Source organism: Pogonomyrmex barbatus, unplaced genomic scaffold (genome assembly GCF_055798465.1).
Source record: "Pogonomyrmex barbatus isolate J1 unplaced genomic scaffold, ASM5579846v1 scaffold13, whole genome shotgun sequence".
Classification (NCBI taxonomy): Eukaryota; Metazoa; Arthropoda; class Insecta; order Hymenoptera; family Formicidae; genus Pogonomyrmex; species Pogonomyrmex barbatus.
This window is the reverse complement of record NW_028297109.1, coordinates 4511644-4524362: the sequence shown is the minus strand read 5'-3', so window position 1 is coordinate 4524362 and position 12719 is coordinate 4511644.

Here is a 12719-nt window from a genome sequence, read left to right as displayed (position 1 = left end):
TCATGAAAACATTTAAAATAAAAATTTAATACTTTTAAAGAATACTAATTGAATTCTTTCTTTTACGCGATTTTATGCCATTTCAATTGTTAACAATTTATTTCAAAAATTTAACGAACTTAATAAATTCTACATATTAATAAATTCTATATATTAATTCTATAGATGGATAATTTCTATGTATTTCCAAAAAATACTTAATTAAACCCTATTATTTTAAAAATTTAAAAATATCTGTTATTTTATATGGTACATAAGTATTTAATTTCCTAAAACAATTAAATTATTTAAGTTACTTTATTTATATTTTCTTGCAAGATTATTTGATAATTTTTAGCAATTAATACATCCTGCAAATGAAATATGAAAAACAATATAATGTAATAAAATCAATACAAAGAACTCTATGTTTAAACAAGTGCATTACAATAAATCAATAAAGAGTGTTATACCAAGATTAAATATACAATCCTAAACTGTTTAAATCTGTCCATTTTAGGGCGACAAATCTATGAAAATATACTCAACTGCAATACTTTAATAATAAATACATAAAAATAGTTTAATATAAATTTCACAGATTTGTTATCCTAGTATAAAAAATTTATGACTCACCGACCCGATGCGCAACAGCGGAGTTAATCTGCAACGTTGCTACGATGATTCTGTAACATACAAAGAAAATATTCAAATTATAGCAGCGCTCGAAACAATAGATACTTTAAAAATTTTTACGTATATCGAATCTACTTGTTTTTCAATTAGATATTTATTAAAATAATTAATAATTAATAAGTAATTTTCAAAAAGGACCTTTATAGAAATAAATTCATATTAAATTTTAAATTATTTTTCTTTCCCAAACTATAAATTTTAAATGATTAAAATTCAGTGATCCAAATAAATAAAAAAATAAATAATTTCTTGATCTTGACAAAAAATGTATACTTACCGTAAAGTTGTTCCGCCGGTGCCCGATGCCTCTCCTAGGCCTCCTCCTCCTCTCATGGTGTCGGGTCGTCGGATGTCCTCGCAGCACAGGACACTCCCGAAAAACACTCGCGAAATTATTATAATCGCGCGCGGACTAATTTTTGCTGCTCGTGAAAATATCAAGTTCCGTCAGTCCAGTCAGCACCCGAGTCGGTGAGCTTTTCGGGACACACGGTAACTCTTCAAGCAAAGGCTAGGACCGAAGCGGAAGAAGACGAATCGACTGACTTGAATCCGACGTCTCTCGTTTCTTAGAAATCACGTCTAAAATTGACTCAACCATCGCATAGTCAACGGTTCAGGTCGAATCACCAGGGCGGATACCATACACGTGATATCAAAAGTCACCCGGGCTATCGAGAAGGCTGGTAGATGTGACGAGAGAGAAGGTACCCACCGCCGATGCCTAACAATCTAGACAATCGGACAACTGGGATCCAGCCTCTCGGCACACGCAATAACCGCCCGAACTAAACTCTGATCGAGTCAGATTAAACGCGATTTGTTGTAGGAAGAGGAAGAGTAAGGTATTAAGGAAGGGAAAATAAAGGTCGTTGGCGATTAAATAATCGCACGCGCCACATAGGAGCCCTTTCACGACTCGTGGCAATGCTGTGTCGAAAATGAGAAATAGTCCGCGCGCTCCAGACTAATACGCGCTTATATAATCGCGTATATCAGTGCGTGAAACGCACGCGCCACATAGGAGCCCTTTCACGACTCGTGGCAATGCCGTGTCGAAAATAAGAAGTCAAGAGAATAAGCGATGAAAACAAGTCAGCCGATTGAAATCTTACCGAATTGGGACCGAACCGCTTGTCGAAGACAGAGCGTGTTCTCAATCAGCCGTTTAATGCGGGTTGCAACTGTGCGAAACACAACACATCAAGCGGTAGCGAGTGCGTGCAACATTCACAGCCGGCATCACCAGTGCCGCGGCGCACGTGGCGTGAAGACGTAGCCGACTACGCCTCAATGAGATCCCGCGCTCCCTGCACCCCTTGACAGTGCGACTCGACCGGCTCGAACTATGATATTTTTCAAACGAGCCCTCGCAGGGCGAGGAAAAGTCTCTTAGTCACTCGTACGGCACTCCCGAAGCAAACGCTCGACGCGACGAACTGGCTGCAGTTCGTTCATTCAATTGAATGTCGGCGGCGGAACGTCGGTTCAAAACCGACAATTGATTAACGCATTGAAACGCATTAATCAATTTTGCCACATAAGAGCCATTTCACGACTCGCGGCTATGCTGTGTTAGTATATTATTAATAACAGTAATATTACTTAACGTTAATATTAATGTTACTAATAACGGTGCAACGAGTACTGGTTAGCTTCTTCGTCTTTGGGATACATACCCAAGTAGCACAAGTTAATCGGCAAATCATTCTGCCGACTAATAGTACTGCTTAGATAACCCCTCGGAATACTGAGCCCCTCTGCCACGTCAAGGCCGTACCCTTTAGAGGGGTGAATGTTTACAAAAAGTTGTAAATTTTAAAGAAATAAGTCAACTGAAATGTATATATATTTCATTAGAGAGTAGTTATTTCGATATGTCTATAAATCGTTTAATCACATCGATTAATAAGTATTACCGTATTAGCTACATAAGATAGAGCAACGTTTCAGTCAGTATCGAAGAAATGCGAAGAAATTCGGAACAATGGGTTTTGCTACCTGCCCGTACGAACGCCGGTGAATGAATGGTAGGCACGCGCTTTTCGCGTTCGTAAACATGACGTATCAACCGTGGCGCGTAAACACAACTCAAGGCTACAACAATAATTCGACTACAACGAAATATTCAACAATTACGAATAAAATTTATTTTTCACGTTACAACATCTTTTCGATAGCGGAACTTATATAATTGCGGAAATAATATAATTGTTACATTTTAAATAACTTTCAAACAATCTGTATCATACATTTGCTTTTTCATTTAGGATTTAGCGTTCGTTTTGGGCGCTCACGCATTCTAGGTATTATTCTTTGACGTATAAGGAATAAAGACAAAATAATGCTTATAGCACGTAAACGTTCAAACGCAGCCTTATAGACATTATTATTTATTTTATTTAGATAAATAGTAATGAGTCTTATGTATTTTAACTGTTACGATAAACTGTCGCTGTATGTATTATAAAATACGTATTACAAATTATATTTAAATCCGTAGAAATTTTAAAATGCTCAACGTCATAATATTCGAAATATTTGGATTAGACCATTATCAAAAACCATTCGAGATACATAGCCTTTATTATTTAATATTATAACATTATAACATTATTAGCCTTTATTATAACATTTAATGCTAATGTTATTAGTAATAGTGTACTGGGTACTATTCGTTTCTTCGTCTTTGTACGGAATCCCTCGGAATACTCAGCCTCTCCGTCAAGGCCATACCCATCGGAGGGGTTATCATTTACAAAAAGTAATATAAAAATAATTATAAATTTCAAAGAAATAAGTCGCGCGAAGTGTGTGTATACTTTGTTGAAAAGTTATTTCGATACGTTTGTTCATTAATTTATTGTCAATAAACATTTACTATATTATATTCATACAATATAGCAACGTTTGGTATCGTTTAACAATAAAATAATGCGAAGAAACGCGGAGCGACGCGCACTGCTACCTGCCTTTACGAATGGTAATTAATGAATGGTAACACGCGGAGCACTCGTAAGTCGTAAACACGGCGCGTGCTATTCCCGTACGTATGACACGCATGCGCTAAACAATGCTATGCATTGATACAATGTGGCTACGATGAAATAATAATACCTAAATAATATCTGAAATAATAATACCTAAATAATATCTAATTAATGTGAGGCGTCATAAAGTGGCTTTTTATAATTAAACGTTGAATATTATAATCGGTACGTTTTAAATATCTTATAAATAGTTTATTAGCGTGTATCCGTTGCTTCGTTTAAGATTCATTTGTAGACTCGTTATGATTTGTTTAAGATAAATATCTAGATGTATCTAGATGTATTGCCTGTGTTATAATAAACGATTGTTATAATAAATTGTCGCTATATATATGTTACAAAATAGCATGAAGATTACAATTAAGTCAGTAAGAATTTCGAAGCGCTCAAGCGTTAAAGATATATATATTAAATTATATATATTGGATTAGATTTGATCATTATTAAGAAAAAAATTATCGCCCGTAATTATCGCGTATCTATTATATTATACCATTTCAATTATATTAAAATAAATTATACTAAATGCCTTTGATAAATAATTTTTTATATGCTTGCAAATTTTTATATTTATAAGTTTTACGTGTCTATGTAAATACATTATACAATATAATAAATCAATAAATAGTTTTATATTATTAAATATATCCTTTAAATTGCCTACCCATTTTAGGGAATCAAATCTGTGAAGATATATCCAACTGAAATACTTTTATAACGAATATATAAAAATAAGTTTCACAGATTTGTTAGGTCAATACAAAAAATTCGTCACTTACCAACTCGATGCGCAACAGCGGAGTTAATCTGCCATAGATATTCTCAGGATGTTAGGTCATCGGATCTCCTCGCAGCATAGGACACTCGCGAAAAATACTCGCGAATAATTATAATCCCACGTGGATTAATTTTAAATGTCTTTCGCGCGATACTTTACGGTACTTCACGTTTACTTGCCCATGAAAATATCAAATTCTGTTGGTTCAATCCAATCACTTCTGAAGAAAACGCGCGACGCGACGAACTGGCTGTAGTTCGTTCATTCTCTTAAATCTGCGGCGAAATGTCGACTCAAAACTGACGATTAAAGCGTGAAATGCATTTGCCACATAGGAGCCATTGAACAACTCGTGGCTATATATGTTAATACGTTATTGATAACATTAATATTATCCAATGTTAACTCTAAAATTACTAATGACGGTATAACGAGTACCGTTCGTTTCTTTGGGGTACGGAACCCCTCGAAATACTCAGCCCCTCCGTCACGTCAAAGCCGTACTCATCAGAGAGGTTCTTTATCATTTATAAAGAATTACAAATTTCAAAGGAATAAGTCGCGCGACATGCGTATATGTATATATTTTATTAAAAAGGCGACGTTTCAATACGCTTACGATTCACTACTCAATTGTTAATAAACATTTAGTATTATATTAACGCAGCATTAAAAAATGCGGAGCGACGCGCACTGCTACCAGCCCGTACGAAAGATGGATAAAGAATGATAGTGGAGCGTAAACATGGCGCGCGCTACTCGCTAGACGCGGCGCGTAAACAATGCTCAAGGCTATGTGCGATGTGCGTTAAACAAAATATTCAACAATATTACGAATAATATTTAACTGATTTAACGGAGCGCTATAATATCTTTTGATGATTAAATATTCAATGCTGTAATTGTTACGTTTTAAATATCTTCTGAATAATCTATTATCGTGAGTTTGTTTTGTTTAATAGATTCATTATTTATTGAAGACAGACTTATTAAAGACAGATATATAGATATCTTGTATGTTTTATGCATTAGAATAAATAATTGCTAATAAATAAACTAGCTATCGCTGTGCGTATGTATGTATTACAGAATACTATGCAAATTACAATAAAATCTAGAATGAGAATTTTAAAGCACCAAATATTAAAGATATTTAGATTAGATCATTATTATTAAAAATAATCGTTCGTAATTATTGTGAATCTATTATCACATATCGTTCTGATTATAATAGAATAAATTATATTAAACTTTTTTGATGGTATTTGTCAATATTGTTTGCAAAGTTTTATTTATTTATTCCATACAAAATTTAGTATGCTGTGAATATATTAAGAGTTAATTTTATGTTAGATTCTATTTATAAAAAACCTATGTAAATTATTAATATTAAAAATATTTTCTAGTGCACAAAGTTCACATTCTTATATATTAAGTTTTGATACATAAGATTTATTCGAATTTCGTGATTTTTCTGATTTATCTTTGTTCTTACTTTCTTTGTTTCATTTGAATAAATATATATTTTGTATAATGTAAATATTTTAAACTATCTATGAATTATAAAAGATTTAAATATTAAATAACGATAAGAATAATTATATAATATACAATTATATGCAAAATTCTAATTATAAGTGATTTTATGAAAATAACAAAATATTTATCATACATTATTTTTATTCTACATGTATATATACATATGAACATATTGATAAATGTATATACTAATATTAATGTTCATCAATATTCTATTCTACGTATATTAACGACACTATGTATCACGCATAAATATAATGTGATAATCATAATGATTTGATTTTCTCTCGCAGCATTTTTAATCTATAAATTTATTTTCAAGCAATATTTATTTGTAACAAAATAAGATCGTAATTTGAATATCATGGAGAATGCGTCTTGTAATTAGAACAATTACAAAATTATTTAGGGCGATAATTACATTTTTTTCTCGAAATAGATTAAACGATTTAAATAATTATTATGTATATTTTTCACGTCGTATATGAAAGTATTGCACTAATATATATTTATTGAATATGTTACTTGTATAATTTATACTTAGTACAAGTAATGATCGCACGAAGTTTACTTGACGAAACTGTCACAGTTTGTGTTTTTATAATATAGCACGATGTAATATAAAATCTAATAGCAGATTTTTATTAAGCATGCGTAGAGCATGAGGAAGTATAAAAATTTTCAAATAAGTATTTAACAGCTTTAAATCACTAAATATCTATTATTTATTCTGATGGCAAATTGTTAAGAATCTACTTTTTACAATTCCGCTATAAGTAGAAAATTATGCGAATAATTGTTCATAATCTTTTCATAATCTTTTCATTATTGCACGATAATGCCATTTTGAAATTTTTGAAATTCGCTAGAACGATAGACATCACGTGATCAATCGCGTCAACTTCGCGGTAGTTTCGCGATGGGATTTGGCGGGTTGTGTATGTGTATCTCGCTTCTCATTCATCGTATCTTTCTATTCTCGTCAAAGTGAATTTCGCATAAAAGTGAGTGTCGAAAGTGCAAAATTAATTGACGGCGATCGTTTTGGTGCATCAGTCAGCTCGCGTATAAATACGATTCGATATATATTTCGTTACTCGTAACTCGACATCATCGCGTCGCATCGAATGTGATAAAAATGGTGGAAGTGTGGTCGTCTCAATTTGCCGATGCTCGGAAATTCGGTTCAAATTATGTAGCCGTATCAAAATAATTAACACACAATGAATCTGCGGGCATCTTAATACATCGAATCGAATTCATTGTCGCGATTTGTATGATTCGATCGAATCGGTACATGGTTCGGTGCATCGCTGGGGGGCAGGGAGGGTGGGAGGGAGCATTCTCCGTTCGATTTTCCCCACAAGATGTCGAACAGACTCGTAGCCGACCGGTGCCGCCGCCTGACGGGATGTCGGTGCGTCATCAGTGTCGCGGGCCAGGCGTGCGTGGAAGTTTCGAAAAAGGGGCCCGATTCGAACGCACGGCGAGTCGAGGAGGCAAAGCGGTCGTTGCGTCGCGGTCGCGTCGCGTTGTGTTGTGCTGTGTGGTGCTGTGCGGATTCGACGACGTGTGCGGGAGTTAACCTCTGAAATGGCCGAGCCGCGCGACTCGGCGATGATGCCGAGCGCGGTGACCGGTGCCGCGCACGGACAACAGCCGACCCCTTCGGAGTCAGGGGCCCAGGGGGACGAGGACCCGTCTGGCTGTACTGGTACGTAATTCCCCCTTCCCTTCTTTTGATCACGGATCGGCGCCCTGGTGCGCTCCAGTTTTCGCGAGCTGTTTCATTTAAATGCGAATGCGTCGAGCGTGGCCATGCAACAAGTGGCACGGAGGAGTGCTCTTGCATGCGGGACAGGTGTGTAGCGAGGCTCCAGGAGTCCCCGACACGTTCTCTCCTGTGTTCTCGACTTTCGAAAGGTTCAGTCGAACGCAGCATATTAACTAAAAATAAAGAGAAAGAGAAAGAGAGGGGGAAGAGAGAGAGAGAGGGAGAGAGAGAGAGAGAGAGAGAGAGAGAGAGGGAGAGAGAGAGAAGTGTCCACTTCTATCAGTGTAAATTAATCTTGATTTCATTTACGTTTTATCTTCTTTTTCTTCTGTCTCGAGAATTAGAATAAGTGAATTAAACCGAGAAAGTTAATCTCAGTCCACGTTGGTAGAAATGGACAGGAGACGATGTCCACTCCATCGAATTTAGATTTGACACCGTGATTGTAACTTTCGAAGTAGCCTCGATTCAATAATCAACAGCTGTAAGCAACTCGCTTATTGACGTATATCGCTTTTGTAAAAAGTTATGCAAACATGGTAATACATATTGGTAATACATTTGGTAATACATATCGTTATATAAATGGTAGAACGTGATTTATTTTCGCTTTCAATATATTGAATATAGTATTAAAAAGAAGCTTATTTCGTAATAATATTTATAATAAATTGTCAAATATCACGAGTCAGAAAGATGAATTCATTAAATATAAATTAGAATAATGATGAATTGAATAATGTATATTATCAGGACATTATTAATATTTAATTTTATAATAAAATGATGGTTAAATCCACAATTAGTTTACGTATCTTAAAAAGTAGTTTGAACACAATCTTTTTAACTTTGTAAAAGTAATTTCTTGAGAGAACTAAATTGAATCATAATTGGCACTAAGTCTCTTAAATGAATGTAAATGAACGCGTTTAGAAGGCATGAACAACTTTCGACTGAACTTTCGACTTGCGATTTTTACTTATTTTTTATCTAACATTATGTTAAATAAAGCAGTTAATGATCATTACTATTAAATATCTTATTTATGACATATTTATTATTTATTTATAACATATATATTATTAAGCAGTTTTAAATTTTATATTGTAAAGTATTTTTTATTATATTTGGAATTTGGAAAAACTAAGAATTAGCTGTTTCATTTTTCTAATGGAAAAATTATTCGTAAATATATGGACTGTAAGTTGAGAAACTTTCATCTGTACTCAGTATTCTATCAGTACATAATGTTTATCATGTTCGATAAAATACTTACTCCAAAGCTATCTCAAAAATTATCAATGCTTTTCTAGGAACTTATACCTAAGTATCTATAATTCCTTATACCTCTTATACCTTTGTATCTATAATTATTGACTTTGTTTATTTTTTTCTTAATTCTTAAGTTTTTACGATTCAGTTGACTACATTTTATATTTTTAACTTTTGATTTCACTTTTTTATGATGATTTATTTGAATTTATTATAGTTTTTGTATTTTATTCGGGAATGCTGAATTTTGCTATCTTTTCTTAGGCAGATATTTCTTATGTAACTCGCGAAATATTTATACATTCTGATTTGCTTATATACACACACACACACACACACGCGCGCGCGCGCGCACACGCACACACACATACACTTACATACTTTGTAAAAAGAATAAACGAGTTTCTCTTGACATTTTATCGCATTCGTTTCAGTTTCCTTTATTTTGATATTAACATTTTTTTTAAACTTTCTAATCGTGCATTGTATGATCCATATTTTATCACATATGTTTTTATGAGAAATTTGGATAATACATAAATTTGTATTGTAATTTTTTGATAAATTTTTTAAGATAGTTGAAGTAAAGTTGTTCTCATATATAAATTTCAAATCATTTTTTTAGATATCATCTATAAAAGAGATTTGTTTGTAATATATTTAATTTTATTATAATACATCTATCTAATTTTACATATTTAAATACAATGTATGTAAAACTTTAATTATGTTTTGCACAATATATGCGTTTTTATATATGTATAAAATTATTAATATTATGTTTGTGGCGGTTGGTATTATCGTGATTGCAGTTGCCTGCTGATATAACGGTAACACGCGATACATTAAATTTTTTATGAAGCATTTCTTGTATTTTAAGAATTTGACTATATTAAAAAACAGGATAAATAAAAATATAAAGAATTAATTTGTACGTTGTTGTAAATTTGTCAAAAATTATTTGCTTTTGTAATACATACGATTGTCCATAGAGGACACTATCCAAAGTTAAACTCCAGAGAAATTGCAATAAAGTACCATTGATAACTATTAAACTACTACTATTAAAGACTATTAAATTTCTTATAACAATTTCTTATAACAATTCATGTAATTGTTAAATAAAATTTTATAATTTTAAAATATATGTTATTTTATTTTGGGTGAATATAACAATTTTAAATACGGCGATTAAAAATTTTATTTCAAAATATTTAGGAAAGAAAAAAAAAGAAAATAAAATAATATGTTTAAAACTTTAATATTTTTTTCAGTATCTAATATCTAGTATGAAGTTACAAGCAAAATTTAAATATAAAATATTAAATATAAAATTTAAATTTAAATACAAATAATACATTATAAATTATACATTAAAATTACATTAATTTATATTAGCAAAAGCAAAGATTTCAGAGATGATAGTTTTAATTATGAAAGCAAATATTTTTTTGTTAATTTTTTCAGGTTATTTTTTTTAATATCTAAAATACGTGACGTTAAGTTTGTTCAAAAAGTACAGATTTTGATAAGAGACTTTATGAAATCTTCTTCTTTATTTTTTGGTTAAATATGTATATTAATGCAAAAATGATGTATGTTTTCAGTGGAGAATACGAAGACTATTGAGACGAGTGAAGTTGTAGATAAGGAGGAAACTAAAATGCAGATTAACGGCGATATCGGTGAGTTGAGATCTTGACTCTCTATTGACATATTTTTTTCTTATAATAAAGTATGAACGTAGCTTTAATTAATTTCATATTTTTTTTATTAAATTATTCAATGATTCACGATAAAAATATAAACATAAAAATGCAAAATTGTCATTGAAAATTTTAATTAAATCTTTAATTTTTTTTTTGTTATTGTTCACTTATTAATAGAATTGACAGAAATATATTTGTAGAAATGCTCTTATATACGTTTAAGCAACTTCGATATTTCTTAACAAAAAACAAATTATTTTAAATCTTTTAATCAAGATTTTTTTTTATTTTGCGCTTATAAGAAAATTTTTTTTATCTATCTAATGAAATCTTTTATTTCACGTTTTTTGCTCAATGATCACGAAAAGAATATTCGAAGAGGATATTACATTCGAATAGTATTTTCACGATAGATTAAATTGTTCAGCAAGGAACATGGGAATTAAGGCTTTTATCGAAGATTTCTTTAGATATTCTCTAAAATTTGTCGGAAATTCCAGGATTTAGAACAAAAGAGCTCGCTGCTAATGATGAAATACCTATTTCGCTGAATTAGGTCGAAGAAAGAATGCTCGCTCGGAGAATGTTCATAATTTTGTTTTTGTCGCAACGCGTGAAAGCCGCAGGGAGAGAGATCCTTTGCGAGGGCCATTGGATCCATTGCCTGGCGAGATTATGTTAGCCATTATTATTCCGGCGAAATTTCCAGCTGTCGCTGACGTTCCCTTTTTTATCCTTCATAGATTCCATCATTCAAGAGATTGCTTCCGTATCTTCCATCCCTCCATCCATGTCTCGAAACGGGTGGGTGAGCGATACGATTCTGATTTTAGGAACTTCGGGACTCGATAAGTAATGTCGGGGGCGAAATGTGGGGGCGTCGAAACGCTAAATTATGTCGGCGCCCACCGATTACTTTACCGTTCTGAAAGGGCGACCTTGACCTTGATCCGTCTCTCGCAGGCATCCGAAAAGTCCGCGTAACCTAACGTATAGCGTGTGGGGCAACGGTGTGTTTCAGCTAAGCCAGAATCGACGCGTCGCGGTAGAGTAGATTCGCGTGTTGCACGCGATGCTTCCGAATGAGCAGAAAGTATCAAACTCGCACATGACGCTGATAAGAGGATTAGATGATATTCCATATGAGAGGACACGTCGTGACTGGGAGATGAATCCGCATAGTCGATTGATTCCCTCTACACCTCGAGGTTTCGCGCTACGGCTGCGAATGTAATACGAATGTCTTAATTTTGGAATAATCCGCGTTAGTCCGCTCGTATTTATCCCTTTATTGTTCTAGATATATTCTCGCGTGCGAATTAGAATAATCAAGAAACGGTTCTTTTTTATTTTTTTGAAACTGTATTAAACTGCATTGTTGGAAAAATGTACGGTAAGCGATATAAAAATATCGAAGGCGAAATTGAAATTTGTTTTGTGGCCACGAGCGAGATTTCGTTGTATCTTTTTTACCTAGGATTCTTGTTGAATAAAATTTTATCGGAGCATCAGAGATTTAAGCTGCGATTTATATCGCAGCGCATCGTGAAGTGCGGCGCGTGAGTTGCCGAAAGCAATTACGCAAATTTTTCGGCGGATCAGGACGGATCAGGACTCTCGCTCGCGATGAGAGTCGCAGTTTTAATACACCGTTTAAGATTAATACACTATCGCGATTAACGGTTAACGATTGCGTGCACAGTACGTATACGGACGGGCGGACGGGCGGGCGGCCGATATGCGTATTTCGAAGCCCGGTAGCCGAGCTTAAGCTTGCGCCGTTTGGCCGCCCTCGCTCTCCTTTTCTCCACTTGGCGGGTCGATGCGCTATCTCTCTCCGGCCTTCTCTCTCGCTCTCTCGCCCAACACCGAAGCCTCCCTTCCTCTTCCGCCGGGTTGCTCCCTAGATTCTCACTCATCCC